The sequence below is a fragment of the Moschus berezovskii genome, chromosome 19 (assembly GCF_049115385.1).
Source record: "Moschus berezovskii isolate FMDL1 chromosome 19, NW_MosBer_1.0, whole genome shotgun sequence".
NCBI lineage: Eukaryota > Metazoa > Chordata > Mammalia > Artiodactyla > Moschidae > Moschus > Moschus berezovskii.
In genome coordinates this window covers 18,080,794-18,104,143 of record NC_142478.1, presented here as the reverse complement: position 1 = coordinate 18,104,143, position 23,350 = coordinate 18,080,794, and the positions used below count along the sequence as shown (strand labels likewise).

Here is a 23,350-nt window from a genome sequence, read left to right as displayed (position 1 = left end):
CTCCGTCGTCCCCTTCTCCTCCCGCCCCCAACCTTTCCCAGCATCAGAGTCTTTTCCAGTGAGTCAACTCGTCTCATGAGGTGGCCAAAGTATTGGAGTTTCAGCTTTAGCATCAGTCCCTCCAATGAACATCCAGGATTGATCTCCTTTAGAATGGACTGGTTGGATCTCCTTGCTAAACTCAAATGGATGAGCAGGAAAATCTCAGTATCTTCAACCTGGCCATTTATTCCACCACAGCGAGGTCACAAATAGCTTGGTGGTGCCATGGAGCAGAATCCTCAGGTCTAGACCAAGGATATGACTTGGCATTAGTGGCTCTATGTGAGTCTATGAAAGTGTTTAGGCAGATGAGTTTTCAGGGAAAAATAAAGCAGTAAGACCACGCAGCTCCAAGTGCCATGGCGTAAAGGAATTGAGAGTTGTCTGCTTTTGCATATTAAAATATTAATCTCCCCACGGGGGCGCAGCTCCAGTAATTTCTCTGTAAATGTCTTCTACAAGGATTCACAAGAGTGAAGAAAGACTTCTTGCTCCCCATTAATTTCAAGAACATGGTTCATGCAGATCCCCTCATGCTTTCAATGAATTATGATCAGGCTGAAAACACCAATTTCACCAAACACGTATTTTTCCTCTTCCCAAGATTAAGCCTGTATGTTGGGTGATCAGCGAATGAGCCACCCCATGGAGACCAGCAAATAAATCTGCAATGGTCATGCAACGCTGGCTTACAACACCACCTTCCATTAAGAAACACAAGATTCTTCACAGACTGAGATTTAATGCACGTTTATCTTAATGAAGAGCTGTCACCCAAGGTGTGCTCATTTTCTTCCAATAAATTGTTTTTACAGTGCAGATAAAGTCCCCCAGTATCTGTACTATAAACAGCCGTGGCACAAATAAACCCTGGCAGCATTGGCACCATACGGTATAAACAAATCCTTCCTAAAAATAAAATACATTTCGTGCTCAAGATATATCTTCTAAGACAGCAGGAGGGAAAAGCAATCCAGCCCGTGCAGTGGTTTTTCTACCTTAAGCTGACAATTTCTACTGTGGGCTTTCACCAGTAGATTTTACAGAGGTGAACACTGATTTCTACATATGGGAGATGTTCTTGTAGAAAATTCAGTGACCGGTAAAATTCTTAAGTGTGCTCAGAGCACATAAAGTGACCGTGTAAATGAAGCAGGCTGGATGCCACAACTCTCATGAAAAATACAGCAAATGTCCCCTTCCACCTAGGATGTTTTTTAGGCCACGAAAATGTTGACTAGAATATTCAAAGTATATGATTAGGGGTTTCCAATCACTGGGCAATTTTATGCTCATAATCATTATAGCATCTCTAGGCAGTATGTGTCAGAGAAGGCACTGGCGATCCACTCCAGTACTCTTGCCTGGAAACTCCCATGCACGGAGGAGCCTGGAAGGCTGCAGTCCATGGGGTCGCTAAGAGTCGGACACAAGTGAGCGACTTCACTTTCACTTTTCACTTCATGCATTGGAGAAGGAAATGGCAACCCACTCCAGTGTTCTTGCCTGGAGAATCCCAGGGACGGGAGAGCCTGGTGGGCTGCCGTCTATGGGGTCACACAGAGTCGGACACGACTGACGTGACTTAGCAGCAGCAGCAGGCAGTATGTGTATGAGTGTGTGTGTGTGTGTGTGTGTGTATACACAACAAGGACTTCCCAGGTAACTTTAGTCGTAAAGAACCCACCTGCCAATGCAGGAGACGTAAGAGACACAGGTTCAACCCCTGGGTTCGGAGGATCCCCTGGAGGAGGGCATGGAAACCCACTCTAGTATTCTTGCCTGGAAAATCCCGTGGACAAAGGAGCCAGGGGGGCTAGGTCCACAAGGTCACACAGAATAGCACAGCACAACACATGCTCAACAAATGGATCCAACTAGAACTAAATTGGGCTCCCCGAGTGGCTCAGACAGTAAAGAATCTGCCTGCAATGCAGGATACCCAGGTTCAATGCCTCGGTTGGGAAGTTCCCCTGGAAAAGAGAATGGCAACTCACTCCAGTATTCTTGCCTGGAGAACCCCATGGACAGAGGAGCCTGGCATAATCACTATTTTCCCCAACTTGAAGAAACAAATGGCAAAGAGAAGGATCCTTCATATCTCCAATGAAGATACCTACATTGTTTTTAGCCAGCCTCCCTCTTCCATTCCTGACCACAATAAGGAGAGTGTGCCCCGCTCCTGGCACCACAGCTCAAGGGTGCATTTTCCTCTCCTATCAATTGAAGCTGAAGTGAAGAACCCAGACATGGAACTGGCAAGAACATCAGACTTCCTGTTACTTCTGCAGCTGATATTCAAAGAATCAGACTGCAAGAGTAGGGTCCTGAGGGGTGGATGCTTAAGGAATTTGCTCAGAATTCTGGGTCTACCATTTCCTCAATGAATGACTGCAAGCATGTTTGATCCATTTCCTCTCTGGCCTCAGCATTCTCACCTGTAAAATGGGGGTAATACCAGTGCCTAGCTCAGACAGTTGTGGGATGTGAAAGAGTTAATGTAAGTAAAACACTCACAGTATTCAATAAAGGCCAGTGATTATTATTTTTATCAGGATAGAGGAAATCTGTGAGTTCCCATGAGGATTTATTTTTTTTTCCAATTTAGTTCAACCTTTTCTTGCTGGTTCTCATGGATAAGACAAGGGTGATAAAGAACTCAACAAATTACTTTACCTGAAAAAGACAGAACACAGTTGACCCCACAGTTCAACAAATAGTTTGTAATTGTTTCCCACAGTCTACCTGTCAAAGTATGATCAACATTTCCCGGGTGTACTTTAGCAGGTTCTGATGCACCAAAAATCCCTGAGAACAGATAATATTCAAGGCGGTGTGCTTGGCGAGTGTCTGGCTCATGGTGGGTTCTGCACAAATGCCTTCTCCCTTCGTTTTCTCCACTCTCTCCCTCATCACTGTTACAAACCCACATGCATGAAGGAGGACACACATGCATGCATACACACACACACAGCTTTCAAAGGCCAGAGTCTTCCCTAGTATAGCAAGAACTTTACTTATAAAGTTCTTTGAGACCTTCATCAAGAAGGAATTATTCTTTTAAAAAAAGAAGGCATTATTTTTAGTCATTTTATTATTTCCTTTCCTTTCCTTTTCATACCCTAACACCTTTAAAAACACAAGGCCTTTTTCAGCTAAAATAAGCCCAACTATGCTAATTATTCATTCATCCACAAAGTGTTTTTGAGACCTACCATGTGTGATACATTCTACTGGGTACTGGGTCCAAAAGATAAACTTAAAATACTCCCCATTCTTGATAAATTTATAACCTAGAGGAAGAAACTCTATAAAAACCAAAAACAGAAGAAAAACACCAAATAAACCAAAATCAAAGACACCAAAATATAAAAAGAAAACAGGTAAAGTATAAATTTCAAGATGGAGTCAGTATAATTGTGCAACTATTATCTAGATTTAAGCAATTTGCAGTCCACAAAGGAACTTTCTTGTTTTCATTGATTGATCTTGTCCATAAGCATATTTTTAGAATGTGACCTCACAAAATACATCTATACTAATAAAATATTATTTTTATATCTACTTTATACACTAGGATTTCATTTAAAATTTAACTACAAAAACTTTGGAAAATAAAATGTTAGATAGCTATAATATATCCATTCCTCATTCATTCATATAAAAGGTATTTATTATAGTAATAAAATAATTTGAAGATTTGCTACTCATTGAAGACTCACTATGGCCTGACACTGTGTGATTTTATTCTTACTATATTTAATCCTCATAACATCTTTATGTGTGTGTGTGTGTGTGTGTGTGTGTGTATATCAGTCGCTCAGTTGTGTCCGACTCTTTGCGATCCCATGGATTATAACCCACCAGGCTCCTCTATCCATGGAATTCTCCAGATGAGAATACTGGAGTGGGTTGCCATTTCCTTCTCCAAACATCTTTATAAGGCGGGTGTTAATGAATCAGTTTATAGATAAGGAAGCTATGGATTAAAATTCATCTGAGTGGACTGTGAAGCTACATAGTTTTCTTGGTTACATGTTAAGCTGTAATTGAGTCCCAAATGATCATTCTGAGTAATAGGAATTACATTAGTGGTTGTCGCAAATGGTCATTCTGAGTCCCAAATGATCATTCTGAGTAATAGGAATTACATTAGTGGTTGTCAATACACTTAATACCATGTTTTTATGTGTATTTTATAAATTATAATTTATAGTTTTTGCATACAGTCCTACTTAATTTAAAAATCTGTGAGACAATTATTACTATCTATACTTAACAGATGAAAGGCTCAGAAAGGTTACAATGACTTTATCAAAATCACTGTAGTCTATTTTTGGAGGAACAAAGGCTTACAGTAAAGGCTTTATTTAACAGCATTTTAAAATACTTTAGCTGAAGAATTGATGCTTTTGAACTGTGGTGCTGGAGAAGACTCTTGAGAGTCCCTTGGACAGCAAGGAGATCCAACCAGTCCATCCTAAAGGAGCTCAGTCCTGGGTATTCACTGGAAGGACTGATGTTGAAGCTGAAACTCCAATACTTTGGCCACCTGATGCAAGGAACTGACTCATTTGAAAAGACCCTGATGCTGGGAAAGATCGAGGGCAAGAGGAGAAGGGGACGACAGAGGATGAGATGGTTGGATGGCATATCCGACACAATGGACATGGGTTTGGGTAGACTCCAGGAGTTGGTGATGGACAGGGAGGTCTGGCGTGATGCAATCCATGGAGTCGCAGAGTCGGACACGACTGAGCGACTGAACTGAACAGTGTTTTCAAAGCAACACAAATGTATCTAACACTAGAATGTGTGGAAACAGAAACAAAAACACAACTGTGAAAGAAAGCCACCAGCCTCATTTGGATGGGCCCAGAATTCTTGTCTATTGGGTCCTACACATGATAGTTCACCCAGACAGTCTGATGGAAACCCTATCACCTCAAGTAATTGTTACATTTGTATCCAAAATCATGAGACTTGGTAGTGATTTTAAATATTCCAATATGTGTTTCTGCCTATAGCACCTCAGATCTTGTACTGGTTAGTATTCATATCCTCAAATTTAATTTTTAAGGCATAGTACTTTAAGCCAAGTTCCAAAACATGTCTTTTACATTAGTATTGAACTACAGGCCTATGCCCCAACCAGTAATGCTGAAGAAGCCGAAGTTAATCGGTTCTATGAAGACCTACAAGACCTTTTAGAACTAACACCCAGAAAAGATGTCCTTTTCATTCTAGGGGACTGGAATGCAAAAGTAGGAAGTCAAGAAACACCTGGAGTAACAGGCAAATTTGGCCTTGGAGCACGGAATGAAGCAGAGCAAAGGCTAATAGAGTTTTGTCAAGAGAATGCACTGGTCATAGCAAACACCCTCTTCCAACAACACAAGAGAAGACTCTACATATGGACATCACCAGATGGTCAACACCGAAATCAGATTGATTATATTCTTTGCAACCAAAGATGGAGAAGCTGTATACAGTTAGCAAAAACAAGACCAGGAGCTGACTGTGGCTCAGATCATGAACTCCTTATTGTGAAATTCAGACTTAAATTGAAGAAAGTAGGGAAAACCACTAGACCATTCAGATATGACCTCAATCAAATCCCTTATGATTATACAGTGGAAGTGAGAAATAGATTTAAGGGACTAGATCTGATTGACAGAGTGCCTGATGAACTCTGGACGGAGGTTCGTGACATTGTACAGGACACAGCTCCAAGACCATCCCCGTGGAAAAGAAATGCAAAAGAGTGAAATGGCTGTCTAAGGAGGCCTTACAAATAGCTGTGAAAAGAAGAGAGGCAAAAAGCAAAGGAGAAAAGGAAAGATATAAGCATCTGAATGCAGAGTTCCAAAGAAGAGCAAGGAGAGATAAGAAAGCCTTCCTCAGCGATCAATGCAAAGAAATGGAGAAAAACAACAGAATAGGAAAAACAAGAGACCTCTTCAAGAAAATTAGAGATTCCAAGGGAACATTTCATGCAAAGATGGGCTCGATAAAGGACAGAAATGGTATGGACCTAACAGAAGCAGAAGATATTAAGAAGAAGTGGCAAGAATACACAGAAGAACTGTACAAAAAAGATCTTCACGACCAAGATAGTGACGATAACGTGATCACTGACCTAGAGCCAGACATCTTGGAATGTGAAGCCAAGTGGGCCTTGGAAACCATCACTACGAACAAAGCTAGTGGAAGTGATGGAATTCCAGTTGAGCTATTTCAAGTCTTGAAAGATGATGCTGTGAAAGTGCTGCACTCAATATGCCAGCAGATTTGGAAAACTCAGCAGTGGCCACAGGACTGGAAGAGGTCAGTCTTCATTCCAATCCCAAAGAAAGGCAATGCCAAAGAATGCTCAAACTACTGCACAATTGCACTCATCTCACACGCTAGTAAAGTCATGCTCAAAATTCTCCAAGCCAGGCTTCAGCATTATGTAAACCGTGAACTCCCAGATGTTCAAGCAGGTTTTAGAAAAGGCAGAGGCACCAGAGATCAAATTGCCAACATCCGCTGGATCATGGAGAAAGCAAGAGAGTTCCAGAAAAACATCTATTTCTGCTTCATTGACTATGCCAAAGCCTTTGACTGTGTCGATCACAAGAAACTGTGGAACATTCTGAAAGAGATGGGAATCCCAGACCACTTGACCTGCCTCTTGAGAAACCTGTATGCAGGTCAGGAAGCAACAGTTAGAACTGGACATGGAAAAACAGACTGGTTCCAAATAGGAAAAGGTGTACATCAAGGTTGTATATTGTCACCTTGCTTATTTAACTTATATGCAGAGTACATCATGAGGAACACTGGGCTGGAAGAAGCACAAGCTGGAATCAAGATTGCCGGGAGAAATACCAATAACCTCATATATGCAGATGACACCACCCTTATGGCAGAAAGTGAAGAGGAACTCAAAAGCCTCTTGATGAAAGTGAAAGAGGAGAGTGAAAAGGTTGGCTTGAAGCTCAACATTCAGAAAACAAAGATCATGGCATCTGGTCCCATCACTTCATGGGAAATAGATGGAAAAACAGTGGAAACAGTGTCAGACTTTATTTTTTTGGGCTCCAAAATCACTGCAGATGCTGATTGCAGCCATGAAATTAAAAGACGCTTGCTCCTTGGAAGGAAAGTTATGACCAACCTAGACAGCATATTAAAAAGCAGAGACATTACTTTGCCAACCAAGGTCTGTCTAGTCAAGGCAATGGTTTTTCCCGTGGTCATGTATGGATGTGAGAGTTGGACTGTGAAGAAGGCTGATCGCCGAAGAATCGATGCTTTTGAACTGTGGTGTTGGAGAAGACTCGGGAGTCCCTTATACTGCAAGGAGATCCAACCAGTCCATTCTAAGGGAGATCAATCCTGGATGTTCATTGGAGGGACTGATGCTAAAGCTGAAACTGCAATACTTTGGCCACCTCATGCGACGAGTTGACTCACTGGAAAAGACTCTGATGCTGGGAAAGGTTGGGGGCGGGAGGAGAAGGGGACGACGGAGAATGAGATGGCTGGATGGCATCACCAACTCTGTGGACATGAGTTTGAGTGAACTCCGGGAGTTGGTGATGGACAGGGAGGCCTGGCATGCTGTGATTCATGGGGTCGCAGAGAGTCGGACACGACTGAGAGACTGAACTGAACTGAACTGAACTGTAAAAACTCGGTATTTTTATACATGGTTTTACTGTAAACCATCTCAAATCATTTTTGGAAGTATTATGGGAATAAATTATGAATAAATAAGTAGATAAATTTTAAAAACACACACACAAAAACTCAGTTTCTGCCAGAAAAGAACAACCTGAGTCTAGATTTTGTACCTTCTCTGGAGTGATTATTATTCATAGAATGTTCAAGTAAAACTTTTAGATACCAAAAACTCTCTCTCCTTTCTACTGAGTACAATAGATAATATGAAAACGTCTACCTATTAATCTGTCTATACTTTTTAAACATTTGTGACAATAAGGTAAACAATCAGCCCACTTGCCCAGGTCTCTTCAGATTCCCGCACTGAAACACACATTGGTCTAAGCAAATCAAAACATTAGTCACCCTCATAGAATACAGACTTGTGGTTGACAAGGGGGAGGAGGTTGTGGGAGGGATAAGTGGGAGGTTGGGGTTGCCAGATGTAAGCTATTAAATAGTTCAGTTGCTCAGTTATGTCCAACTCTTTGCAGCCCCATGGATTGCAGCACACCAGGCTTCCCTGTCCATCACCAATTCCCAGAGCTTGCTCAAAATCATGTCCATCGAGTCAGTGATGTCATCCAAACACCTCATCCTCTGTTGTCCCATTCTCCTCCTGCCTTCAGTCTTTCCCAGCACCAGGGTCTTTTTCAATGAGTCAGTTCTACACATCAGGTGGCCAAAGTATTGGAGTTTCAGCTTCAGCATCAGTCCTTCCGATGAATATTCAGGACTGATAGACTGGTTTGATCTCCTTGGAGAATGGATAAATAACAAGGTCCTACTGTACAGGACAGGGAACTACATTCAATATCCCATTGATAAACCATAACAGAAAAACTATTTTTAAAACGAATATATATAAATATATGTATGGGGCTTCCCTGGTGGCTCAGTGGTAAAGAATCTGCCTTTCAATGCAGGAGACTCGGGTTCAATCCCTGGGTCAGGAAGATCCTCTGGAGAAGGAAATGGCAAGCCATTCCAGTAATCCCATGGAGAGAGGAGCCTGGAAGGCTAGTCCATGGAATCACAGAGAGTTGGACATGACCTAGAGACTAAACAACAACATATGTATGTATAACTGAATCACCGTGCACCATAGCAGAAATTAACACAACACTTTATACTTTAAATAAATAAATAAAACCTTGGTCATCTAAAATGGGGCATGGAAATAGTTACACTAGAGGTAACTTCTTGCACTGAGAGTATTTTTCAGTGATTTTTTAAGTCATTTTTAAATTATAATTAATGTTTCTATGCTGGATGCAGAAAACACTATGGAGATATAGGTCTGTAAGGGTTGGAATCCCAAGTCAAGTGTCCTGTGATTTATGATCCCCACTGTAGTGTGTTTGCTCTGCCCTTTCTACATTGGTCAATCTTTTTCTCTCTCACACACACACTTTTCCTCAGTATCATATTACCTGAGAAATTTTGACAGGGAAATTTAAACCAGTGGGAGAAAGACTTCCCTGAGGCTTTGAAAGGATTTTCATCACTGCTAGTGCACCATTGCTTCAAGCATTCAACTGAAGAGAAATATAGAAACCTAAGCATGGAAATCAGAAAGTCTTAACAGAAACAAATTATGAGAAACTGTTTCACTTGTTTTCATTTGTTGTTGAGCTCAATGATCTAGTCTACGAAATGGAAAATGAATGTTACTAGAATCTGACTTAGTGACCCATCCATAGCGAAGTCCTTATAGTTCTAAACACAGAGATGAACATAGTTCTTACCACAACCCAGTGTCTGTAACTTGAATGTAACCGACATGTACAGGTCACTGTGCAGAATAACTGAAAATAATATAACTGGAATCAGAGGTACGGATGAGCAGAGCTAAAGACACCCACCCACACAATACTTCTCCTCCTTGTCCATCTGCAGCTCCCTGAGACAGAGCACCAGCAGCTGTGGGGTTCATTGCGCATGCTCAAGTGCTCTTTGCAACCCCTTGGATTGTGGCCCACCAGGCTCCTCCGTCCATGGAACTTTCCTGGTAGGAATACTGGAGTGGGTTGCCATTTTCTCTTCTAGGGGTTCTTCCAACACAGGGACTGAACCCACGTATCCTGCACCTCCTGTCCTTAGCCTGAGATAAACAAGTCTTGGCGTCAAGAAAACCTGGAGGACTCATGTTCATAAAAGCAAGGCTTCCTCTTCTGCATGATCCCAATAAGCAAATTGTTTTATATGCCAGGGTCAGTGGAAGAGAGCTGGAGTATATAGCTCTGTAGCATTTTAAAAAGACAGAAACTAATTGCATATATGAAAATCTTTCTGGACATTCACTTTAATATATATCTATCTATCTATATATATATATATATATATATATCACTGGAGTACAGACCTAAACAAATAAGCTACAACTCAGGCTAGTTACCCAACCCTGTCAATGCATTATAATGTGCCAAAACTGATGATCTTGGAGGTACTTTAACCAGCTTTGACAACTGGAAACCAAATATCAAACGGAGCAATGTTGCTGGATTGTATTTTTTTATATACAAGACATTACATATACATTATATTTGAACAATTTTATGATAACTCCTTGGTGAGCTGTTGAAGAAGTAGAACTACTGCATTTTGATGTTTTAAAAATTTACACTGAATGTATTTTCTTAGAGTAATTTAAGAAACTAATTTAAAATAAAATCATGTTTAGAGAAAGATTACAGCACAGTCATGGGGAAGGGAAGCTTTCAAGCCTCATGTGTGCCTCCCTTTCCTGGACAATGAGATGCCATTAAGCCAAACACTTAACATGAATGAGCAAAGCTCAAGTGGGTCAATGGAACACAGTACATATTGCCTAACTCCCTGGTCATTTTGAAGAAGAAGTCTTGAAACAGGAAAATACTTGTACAAAATGACTGTTGTCTAGTACGGCTCTTAGGGCTTCCCAGGTGGCACAGTGGTAAAGAATCCACCTGCCAATGCAAGAGACACAAGAGATGTGGGTTCTATCCCTGGGTTGGGAAGATCCCCTGCAGGAGGAAATGGCAATCCACTTCCAAATTAAGGGAAGAATAATTTAGGTAAATGTTAATCCATTTTATAAATGAGAAAGTATTGTCTAAGTAAAAAAAAAAAATCAATGGAAGAAATATGCCATTCAAGCCACACATTTTCAACTTTCATATGTTTAAAAATATAAGAAAGAAAAGCAATACAGATAACAAATGACAAAAATACAGTATAAAAAAATACTAAAATTGATTAAAAGAAAATCAAGGTCCCAATATGCAAACAGGAAAAAATATATTTAACATACAAATGAAAATAAACATTTCAAAAATGTTCAACCTCAAACAATAAGGACCTAGTGCATATAGCACAAGGAACTATATTCAATACTTTGTAATAGCCTGTAATAGAAAAGAATATGAAAAAGGATACACATGTGCATTTATATATATACATATATGAATCGCCTTGCTGTATACCTGAAACTAACACATTGTAAATCAACTACACGTAAAATAAATCAAATTAAATTTTAAAAGCTGGATTTTTGAAACAAAATTATGTTCAGCCTCACTTAAAAAAAAACAATAGTGGAAGAATGCAGTACTTTAAAGCCTGGACTTTACAGTAAAATCAATCTTGGTCCAAGATCCAATTCAACCACATACTAGTTATGTGACTTTGGAGAAGTCACTTCAGTTCAGTTCAGTTGCTCAGTCGTGTCCGACTCTTTGCGACCCCATGAATCACAGCACGCCAGGCCTCCCTGTCCATCACCAACTCCCGGAGTTCACTCAAACTCATGTCCATCAAGTCGGTGATGCCACCCAGCCATCTCATTCTCTGTCATCCCCGTCTCCTCCTGCCCCCAACCTTTCCCAGCATCAGAGTCTTTTCCAGTGAGTCAACTCGTCGCATGAGGTGGCCAAAGTATTGGAGTTTCAGCTTTAGCATCAGTCCTTCCAATGAACACCCAGGATTGATCTCCTTTAGAATGGACTGGTTGGATCTCTGAGAGGTCACTTAACCTCTCAAAAAAGTAAGTTCCTAACTTTTAAAATGGGATGGTAATAGTGTTCTCCTCTAAATAGCGGTTGCAAAGATTAAATGAGCTAATACAGATAAAGTTCTTGTGTGATGAATGGCCTATACAAGGTGCACAATAAGTGTTTTTGTTCTGTTTGATATTGTTACAACTGTCTTCCTCACTCCAAATAACAAACTTAATAAAAAATAATCATATCCCTCAATGCCGGTGAGGATGGAGCTGTGACTATTGTACTTCCAGGGAGAATGAAATGGGTGCAGTCTTTTAAAAAATGCAGTTTGCAATATGTATGAGGAATTCTTGAAAGGTTCATACTTTTATCCAGTATATTATTTCTAGGAATCATTCCTAAGAAAACAGTAAAATGATAGACAAGGGATATTAGAAAATGAGGTCATACAGAAAAGATTTATCACAGTGTGTTAACGGGAAAAAATGCCAATAGTGTAAAAGTCAAAGTTGCAGAAATAGCTAAAGTAATGAGTGTGATTTGTATGCCTAACCACTAAATAGCAACTAAATAATAACAAAAATTTTAACTAAAAAAGAGGTTAGAGACGTGTTTACAGGCACGGGCAAAGTGATTTTCTTTTTCATTCATTGCTGTAAACCAGAATAGAGCTTAGCATAGTACCTAGCACATAGCAGTGCATGCATGCTAAGTTGCTTCAGTCGTGTCCCAACTCTTTGCTACAACTGTAGCCCCACCAGGCTCCTCTGTCCACAGGATTCTCCAGGCAAGAACACTGGAGGGGGTTGCCATGCCCTCTTCCAGGGCATCTTCCTGACCCAGGGATCGAACCCACATCTCTTTTGTCTCCTGCACCGGCAAGCAGGTTCTTTATCATTAGCGCCACCTGGGAAGCCCAGAACACAGGAGGTACTCAATCAAATTCGACACTCAATTGAACAACAGAATTCTAAGTGGAACAAGTCAGAAGACATTCTCACACACACACACACATACTATAATCTCAACTTTTGTAGAATGACAAAATTCTAGAATCACAGGATTCTAGGAACAAATACGATAAAATGCTAACAGTATGTCCTCCACTGATTTTTTTTTCTGCCTCTTAAGCATTTTCTCTACTTGCCATCTATTTTTCCCCAATAGAGACCTATTACATTTATAATCTGGGGGCATAAAAGGGTAGAAAAAAAAGAAAGAAAGAAATCAACTGGAAGCCAACTGGCTCAATTATTTCTTGTTACACTATTCTGAGTATGTACCATTCTTCACTCCCACCCAAAACATAAAATGGGAAATCGGAATATGAATAGCATGAATAAATTGGGAGGCAGTCTTTCAAACACAGCCCAGGAAAGAAAACATTATAGTAAATTTCAAAACAGCCAAAAAAATTGTGTGTCTAGTATTAAGAAAATTATACAGGGGCTTTTTGCCTATATAATTTATACATATGAAAAATATGGCATGGCACAAACTGTTTAGATACAAACTACTTGCTTTCTCTACCATGGAATTATATTTTCTCTTATATAATATCACAAAGATTTATACATAATGGTTACTGTCAATTTTTTTGAAATCTGAAGAAATCCTATTCATTTAAAATTTCAACTCAACACAATATTCAACAGGTATATTTTAGGAGATTCGTGATATTTTCAAAGGGGAGGGACCAAACAATTTCTCAGATTGCCAAATCCTTAAACACACTCACCAGGGGTAATTAGTTCTAGAAAGTGATCTGCCATGTCACCTGGACCATAAAGTAACCTGGAGGTATGACTGCTGGGCCACTGGCTAGATTCACTGAAAGATCAGTTTCCAGGACTGTGTGATTTAAATTCACACTTCAGCAAAACTATAGATTACTACGTGTAAGTAATTTCAGTAATTTCAGACAGATGGTAAAATCTTGACTCAGTTCAGTCCAGTTGCTCAGTCGTGACCGACTCTTTGCGACCCCATGAATCACAGCACGCCAGACCTCCCTGTCTATCACCAACTCCCAGAGTTCACTCAAAGTCATGTCCATCGAGTCGGTGATGCCATCCAGCCATCTCATTCTCTGTCGTCCCCTTCTCCTCCCGTCCCCAATCCTTCCCAGCATCAGAGTCTTTTCCAGTGAGTCAACTCGTCGCATGAGGTGGCCAAAGTATTGGAGTTTCAGCTTTAGCATCAGTCCTTCCAATGAACACCCAGGATTGATCTCCTTTAGAATGGACTCAAGCTAAACTCTTACATGCCAAGGGTCTGCTGTATCTACACTCTCTGCCTTTTTAGAAGTAAAATGTTACATAAGAAAACTGTGATGACAAGGTATGCAGACAGTTGATATTGGTTTTAATATAAGAAGCCTAACGCAGTCTTTGGTTTATCAAGCACGTACTAATCGCTACCTAACACTTCAGTATACTTGCCTTGAGAACCCCATGAACAGTATCAAAGGGCAAAATGATAGGCTACTGAATGAGGAATTCCCCAGGTCGGTAGGTGCCCAGTATGCTACTGGAGCTCAGTGGAGAAATAACTCTAGAAGGAATAAAGGGACGGAGCAAAAGCAAAACCGATACCCAGTTGTGGATGTGACTGGTGATAGAAGCAAGGTCCGGTGCTGTAAAGAGCAATATTGCATAGGAACCTGGAATGTTAGGTCCATGAATCAAGGCAAATTGGAAGTGGTCACACAGGAGATGGCAAGAGTGAACATAGACATTCTAGGAATCAGTGAACTAAAATGGACTGGAATGGGTGAATTTAACTCAGATGACCATTATATCTACTACTGTGGGCAGGAATCCCTTAGAAAAAATGGAGTAGCCATCATGGTCAACAAAAGAGTCCGAAATGCAGTACTTGGATGCAATCTTAAAAACAACAGAATGATTTCTGTTTGTTTCCAAGGCAAACCATTCAATATTACAGTAATCCAAGTCTATGCCCCAACCAGTAACGCTGAAGAAGCCGAAGTTGAACGGTTCTATGAAGACCTACAAGATCTTTTAGAACTAACACCCAAAAAAGATGTCCTTTTCATTCTAGGGGACTGGAATGCAAAAGTAGGAAGTCAAGAAACACCTGGAGTAACAGGCAAATTTGGCCTTGGAGCACGGAATGAAGCAGGGCAAAGTCTAATAGAGTTTTGTCAAGAGAACGCACTGGTCATAGCAAACACCCTCTTCCAACAACACAAGAGAAGACTCTACACATGGACATCACCAGATGGTCAACACCGAAATCAGATTGATTATATTCTTTGCAGCCAAAGATGGAGAAGCTCTATACAGTCAGCAAAAGCAAGACTGGGAGTGACTGTGGCTCAGATCATGAAATCCTTATTGCCAAATTCAGACTGAAATTGAAGAAAGTAGGGAAAACCACTAGACCATTCAGATATGACCTAAATCAAATCCCTTATGATTATACAGTGGAAGTGAGAAATAGATTTAAGGGACTAGATCTGATAGATAGAGTGCCTGATGAACTCTGGACGGAGGTTCGTGACATTGTACAGGAGACAGGGACCAAGACCATCCCCATGGAAAAGAAATGCAAAAAGCAAAATGGCTGTCTGAGGAGGCCTTACAAATAGCTGTGAAAAGAAGAGAGGCGAAAAGCAAAGGAGAAAAGGAAAGATATAAGCATCTGAATGCAGAGTTCCAAAGAATAGCAAGGAGAGATAAGAAAGCCTTCCTCAGCGATTAACGCAAAGAAATAGAGGAAAACAACAGAATAGGAAAAACAAGAGATCTCTTCAAGAAACTTAGAGATTCCAAGGGAACATTTCATGCAAAGATCAGCTCAATAAAGGACAGAAATGGTATGGACCTAACAGAAGCAGAAGATATTAAGAAGAGGTGGCAAGAATACACAGAAGAACTGTACAAAAAAGATCTTCACGAGCAAGATAGTCACGATAACGTGATCACTGACCTAGAGCCAGACATCTTGGAATGTGAAGCCAAGTGGGCCTTTGAAAGCATCACTACAAACAAAGCTAGTGGAGATGACAGAATTCCAGTTGAGCTATTTCAAATCTTGAAAGATGATGCTGTGAAAGTGCCGCACTCAATATGCCAGCAAATTTGGAAAACTCAGCAGTGCCCACAGGACTGGAAAAGGTCAGTCTTCATTCCAATCCCAAAGAAAGGCAATGCCAAAGAATGCTCAAACTACCGCACAATTGCACTCATCTCACACGCTAGTAAAGTCATGCTCAAAATTCTCCAAGCCAGGCTTCAGCAATATGTGAACCGTGAACTCTCAGATGTTCAAGCAGGTTTTAGAAAAGGCAGAGGCACCAGAGATCAAATTGCCGACATCTGCTAGATCATGGAGAAAGCAAGAGAGTTCCAGAAAAACATCTATTTCTGCTTCATTGACTATGCCAAAGCCTTTGACTGTGTGGATCACAAGACACTGTGGAACATTCTGAAAGAGATGGGAATACCAGACCACCTGACCTGCCTCTTGAGAAACCTGTATGCAGGTCAGGAAGCAACAGTCAGAACTGTACATGGAACTACAGACTGGTTCCAAATAGGAAAAGGAGTACGTCAAGGCTGTATATTGTCACCTTGCTTATTTAACTTATATGCAGAGCACATCATGAGGAACGCTGGGCTGGAAGAAGCACAACCTGGAATCAAGATTGCCAGGAGAAATATCAATAACCTCAGATATGCAGATGACACCACCCTTATGGCAGAAAGTGAAGAGGAACTCAAAAGCCTCTTGATGAAAGTGAAAGAGGAGAGTGAAAAGGTTGGTTTGAAGCTCAACATTCAGAAAACAAAGATCATGGCATCTGGTCCCATCACTTCATGGGAAATAGATGGAAAAACAGTGGAAACAGTGTCAGACTTTATTTCTTGGGCTCCAAAATCACTGCAGATGCTGATTGCAGCCATGAAATTAAAAAACGCTTACTCCTTGGAAGAAAAGTTATGACCAACCTTGATAGTATATTAAAAAGCAGACACATTACTTTGCCAACCAAGGTCTGTCTAGTCAAGGCTATGTTTTTTCCCGTGGTCATGTATGGATGTGAGAGTTGGACTGTGAAGAAAGCTGATCGCCAAAGAACAGATGCTTTTGAACTGTGGTGTTGGAGAAGACTCTTGAGAGTCCCTTGTACTGCAAGGAGATCTAACCAGTCCATTCTAAAGGAGATCAATCCTGGGTGTTCATTGGAAGGACTGATGCTAAAGCTGAAGCTCCAATACTTTGGCCACCTCATGTGACGAGTTGACTCACTGGAAAAGAGTCTGATGCTTGGAAAGTTTGGGGGCGGGAGGAGAAGGGGACGACCGAGAATGAGATGGCTGGATGGCATCACCGACTCTGTGGACATGAGTTTGAGTGAACTCCGGGAGTTGGTGATGGACAGGGAGGCCTGGCGTGCTGTGATTCATGGGGTCGCGGAGAGTCAGACACGACTGAGTGACTGAACTGAACTGAACTGAACTACCTACCATGTTCAAGGAACATTACTGCACGCTTTTTAAGAAATATATATTTATGTATTCATTTTGGCTGCACTAGGTCTTCGTTGCTGGATGCAGGCTCAGCAGTTGTGGAACACTTGCTTACTTGTCCCATGGCATGTGAAATCTTCCAAGACCAGGGATCGAATCTGTGTCCCCTGGACTGGCAGGCAGATTTTTAACCACTGGACCACCAGGGCCATCCCTATTGCACACCATTGTTGATTAAAAAAATATGACCAAGAACCTAAGTTGAAATCTATTCCTTAATTATTCAGTCTGCCATATTTTCCTGAAACAAATTTATAATTTGTGCATCATTTATCTCATGCCAAGATTCCTAAATTTTTTAGGTGAAATATGCAGTGTTCTTACTTCAGTAATTTTTTAAAATCACCCTTCATATGATACCTATGAAGCAGTAAATAACTGCTTCACAAGTATATTTTCTTTAATAAAACTTCTAGGATTTGCTTCCAAAAACTGCGGGAGGGGAAAAGTGAGTGAGATTGTAGATGAAACACGAATGGCCATGATTTGACAATTGTTGAAGCTGGCTGATGGGAATGTAAGAGCTCATGGTACTCTCTTTATTATGTTTAAAATTTTACATAGTAAAATGCTTTCAAAGAAGTATTATTTCTTAATTACGTCACTTTACATGGATCAATTTGTCCCTTGGTTTCCATTCCCACAACTGCTGCATCCAATAAACATGGCTGAAATACCTACCATATTGATCATGAAGAGGTTTGAATCAGGTGGTTATCCAATGCATAGGTTCCCTTCCGCTGCACAGATGATGGAATAAATTTTAATTCTGTCCTGGTCCATGACTTAATCATTCAGCCAAAGAAAGGGATGCCGACATCCAGATTAACCAAGAAGTAGGTTGGATAAATTTCAGCTGTCACAATAAAGTAAATTACACTGCTACATGGCTAATCCAATTTGGTCACTGTGGTGGCCAGGCCATCACTATTATAGAGGACATTAGGGAACTGCCAAAGTGTCAGTGAGACAATCTGCACCTTTTTTTTTTCTTTTCTGCATTGTCCCAAAGGCAGTAAGACAGAGAAAATGAACAATTACAGCTTTCAAAACCTAGAAAAAAATTCTGCTCAGCTCATTTAATGAGAGGATTAAGATTAATGCAAACGGTTAATACAATGTCTGTTTTAGAATGACCATTTGCCAGGGGTGGGTTTCTATTGTGTTCACTTAATTTTCTTTTTCTCTTTCTTTCAGCTGGTCATAAGTAGAATTCTGGCACGTTTAGGTCAATTAACTCCTAGCCATGCCTCACATAAGCAGACCTCACATAAAAGCAGAGTGTGTTAAATATTACAATCAAATCTTTAAAGTATTACAAACAATAGATCTTCTAAATATACTGCTACTGCTAAAGATTCAGCTGCCTGTTGATTTTAATTTCATTAACTTGCTCATGATATAAATAAATTCTGTTTAAAAGAAAAGCTTTAATAATAAATATATTGCAATTATTAATAGAGGGACCCGTGGCTACTAAGCATTGCATACTGCCACCTAGTGGTAACTGTGTCCTCTCCAAATGGACGCCTTCTGGAAAGCAGAAATGCTCTATTTGGATAAGCAAACTTATCCAAAAAGACAGCTCTAGAACATATTCATTCATAACTTCTGAAAAGAAGAAGGCTATTAGGGAGAAATGAAATTACACATACCATAAAATCATCACTGTCTCATAAATTTAGGTAAAAAATATTTGATTAGTAAATATAAAAAGTTATGGATTTTGTTAATGAAGACATGAAATTTTTAAAAGGTTATTTTTAAATACTATGCATCAAGTATGTAACATTCTATTATGAATGTGATATACGCCAGTACTCAAAGTGGAATATGTGGTTATCTAGCAAGTTTGCAGCATGTGAAAATATTCAAAAGGGCTTCATAGGATGTTAAATAATCACAAATGAAACTTTCAAGCTTTCTTAAGGTCATAGACCCCCTCCTCAACGGGTTATCATTTAAGATGTCGTTGGTTTTTAGTTATACTTTATTTTCACTGCAGTGAATAATTTTTGTGGTTCAGTTGTGCTGATTGCTCGAGCCTGTCTCTGATCTTTTGGCTAGAAGAGTAAAGACCCAAGAAAATGAAATGAGAAACACATGAAAGACTGTATTAAAGAAAGGGCTGCTATCGAGAACCTGGCTATGGTTAAGGGAGTACGTTTTATTTGCTTTACAATGGTAGTCCCCAGTTTGTTCTACTTAATGCACTGTAACTATTTATCTTAAGAACTTAGGTGAAAGGTAAAAGACTCATATTTCTGTCACTTGTTCATTGTAGCAAAAACTGCTCAGAGGATTCCCTTTAAATCATTGCTGCTTTACTTAAAAAAAAAAAAAAAATCACACTCTCTCTTGAGACCCAGAATAATCTCAGGTTCTCCTTTTAAAGTACTTATCATCTATAAATAAATGGCTGTATTAAAATAACTCCTGTATGGAAGTTTTAAAGAACTATATTTTATGTTTATCTGGGGAAGCTTTTCTCATTGTTGTTGTTACTCTGATAATTCAAAATCAGAGTGAGTATTAGGGCTTGCCTGTATATCCCAGGAACTTCTCCATTCTTGGAAACGTTGAAAATAGAGCACATAGAGAGAGGCAGAGGGAGGGAGCCAGGGGAGAGGGAACAGAGGGAGAAGTTCTCCTTGCCTCCAACCTCTTGAAATCATTAATTTAGATAATCCCCAAAGGAATGTCTGATCAAAGCCACATGATCTAGACAACTTCTCACGACTTCCTTTAATCAGCTTAACCAAATAAATGCTGCCAAGTCTGTTCCACTTAGTCATTTTGAGGTCTATTTTGGGGTCTATTTTGAGGCCTCTACCCCACAGTAAGGACACCTAGCCGGCATGGCTGCCAATGCAGGAGACAGAATTTACTCCAAATACTGCAGTTTAAGAAACTCAGTTTGGAAAACATGATTCAAGAACTCATTTTACACTGAAATTCAACTCTTCCTACTATGTTGGGGTTATATCTGTCAGTGTTCAGTAAAATTACAAAGTCAGTTGGAAAAAACAAAGTCTGAAGTTGCAACTGCTGGATGATCCTGGGCCTTATGGTATACCATGTACGACAAGCTACTTCTAGGAGGCAAGACAGCAGTTACAATTGTGCCTTACGTAAGGAAAATTCCACAGCAGATGCAGGTACGCAAATGAGATAGTTAAATAATGAAACTTCACAGGTATTTTAAAATGTTCCTGTTGGGTCTACAAGGTCATGGAAACATATAAAGTAAATGAACTAACAAGTCTTAATTCAAATGACAATTATACCCGAGACTCTGAGATTCCTTAAAATTTTCTCCCATATCTTAATGTGTTTTTAGGTACATACATACAGCATTTAAAGTTTTGGAAAACAAAAGCTATGTGCATCTTGCATTCAAAAATGCAATCATAGCATCATCATTTGGATTTATCTGAAAATAAATGTTTAAACTAAAATTATTTGTCTGAGAACCTCATTTATTAGCCTGAATATGAAACTGTGTATATTTATGTGTCCTAAAGAGCTCTATAATCAAAGATTCCTAACTCAATATTAAAAAAGTAGTAACAAAATGGCTGTAAAACAGATTCCCTGGGCTTCAGAAAGATAAATAGGATACGCTGAAAAATTAAGGTATAGAACACAGAAGAGACAAGTACAGCTTTCAAATAAATGGAACATTAATATTAAACTTGAGATTACTTAAAATGGCACATTTCTGGTTATTAAAATTCCCATGGTTATGAAAGGCAAGAATTTACTCCACACAGATTACAAAAATTATGATATTTGTATACATAATATTAGGACTGGCTGGGGATTTTGCACTATGAAATAAGAAAATATAATAGATATTCAGTAAGGATTTCACTCACTAATTATCTCATAATTTTTTTAACTTTGTATTCTCAGATGTTAACTGACATCTATTCGGTTGCTAAGAGATACAAGATCAGTCTGCACTTTTTTCTCTGTCTTTAGGAGAATCGCCCTCTTGGGTTTTATCTTAAAGTAGTGAAAGTTTCTTCTGTCACCATGTGGGGATTAATATTACTTGTACTAGAAGAAACTCCCAGGTCTCAGAAAGGAAGTGAATTACTTTCCATTTGCACAATTTAGAACAAATATCTGGCTTTTCTCTAAGCGTAATGATTTTTCCATTTGACACAACTCAAATATAATAGCATTATTTTATAATCAAATTTAACTGATGAGTCTGTGTTATGAGTATTTTGACAAAACTCTTAGGAGATATGAAGTCATTCAGTCAATTTGCATCCCCAAAGTGAAGCTCAAACCCAACATTTAGAAAGTACTTTCTGCCTATAACTTTGACCATGTGTTTCCTTAAATAGCTTGAAGAACTAGACTAAACTTGGTCTCTCTGGTTTTTCTTATACTTTATCAAAGGATCAAAAGCAAAACACAGTTATAAATAAGTACATCTTAACCGGTCATTAATTTATCACAAATAAGTATTGATTTTCCTAATCACAGAGACAGTCTTCAAAAATAAGAGCAGTATTTCAATCAGCACATAGTATTCCGAACAACATTAAGGATCTAGACTGTCTTCCCATGCACATTTCATAACCTTTCAAGGACAATGTTCTAAATCACATTCTAAAGAAAGACCCTGAAAAAGCATTCCATTGCAGTGGTATTGTATATTACTACAGATCCGAGAGGTTCAGTTTTTAGTGCTCAAGCAAGTATCAGGAAGCCATTGGTCAGTTACTCTAATTTTATACATCAATGCTTTACCTTACCAGAGTATACCACAAAGGAACACAAGGTAATGCGTTTCTTTGTCTATTAAGTAAGGCAATGCCCACTTACCAAGTCCTGTTTTTACTTAACTTCTTGCACTAGCCAGCTGCCCTCTTGGTGGTTCCTTGCGCCTTATATGCCCGCTTTAGCGCAGACAGATTACTACTATTGCTGTTCCAGGATCCATTAAGAAAATCCCTATTACAAGCAGGGTCTTTGAAATGTAATTCGACCCTTACAAACAAGCTACCTAGTTCCCTTCTTGAGGTGAAGAGGACAATCTACTCCCCTGTCTGCCAGGTTTTCACTTAGTTTATAGACCCACACCTTTACAAACAAGTTCTATCACGAGAGGAAAAGATGTTTTAACACCTGGAGAGAAGTCCTAATGTAATGTAATGACCTCACAGAACACACCTCAGAAAGAGGGAGGAAACCTAGCTCCGGCTGCGGGGGTTAGGGGGAGACAGGCAAAGTGAATCTGCATTATTAAGACAAGAGTAATAGAAAAACCTCCCAGGTTTTTCCAGTAAGTTTGGGGCAGCAGCAACAATCTAATCAATATGCACATCCTCTCCCTTATAAACCTCTTGTCCCCAGACAGTAACTGGCAGTGCCTCTCCACAGCGTAAGGGCAGAAACCACCCCCTAAAAGGGAGATTTCAGAGGCATCGGGAGAGGCAAAAGCAGGTACCTGGAGCTCCAGCTTTCTGATCTTAGTCCCAGCTGCAAGCCAGAAAGTCCGTTCAGGGACCAGCCCCTGGCTCCTAACATCCCCGGCCTGGCCCTCTCTGCCAGAGGTGCCAGCGCGCCCGCGGACTCTGCAGCGCAGTTTTCAGACGCCGAACAACCATGCTTCCCCGCCGCCGCCCCCAAACTCCCCCCCACGACCACGACCCCCCGCCCTCCAGCCACTGCCCTCGCTTTCTAACCCTTTACTTGAGACCCCTCTCAAGAGATGCTTGGTGGCCAATAAGAGACGTACCCCGGCTTTCTTTGCCAAAATTGAGTTTCTTGGAGTGGGATGGGGGTGGTCATGGAGAGGGGCTCTTTAGGCAAAAAACAAAACTTGGGGCAACCGAGACCCCAGTAGCAATCATCTTTACTGCCACCTCCCAGCCCCTGTCCTTGCCTTGAAGGCGACTCCTCCCCAGGCGGGCGGCGGCGGCAGCTTAGCCGCCGGGATGGGGCTGAGAGCGCGCCCCCCGGGCGCCCGCAGCCTGGTCAAAAGGACCGCGAGGGTGGGCGCAGCCTTGGAAGGTCAATGAGCCCTGAGCGCCCGGA

At 40.3% G+C, this 23,350-nt stretch overlaps 1 protein-coding gene across 2 annotated transcripts in view; it reads right to left on the bottom strand.

The window, feature by feature from the left end:
- The window catches only part of INPP4B (inositol polyphosphate-4-phosphatase type II B), an 894,316-nt gene that overhangs the window by 870,538 nt on the left and 428 nt on the right, over positions 1-23,350 (bottom strand). The gene's annotated exons all lie outside the window — the stretch shown is intronic.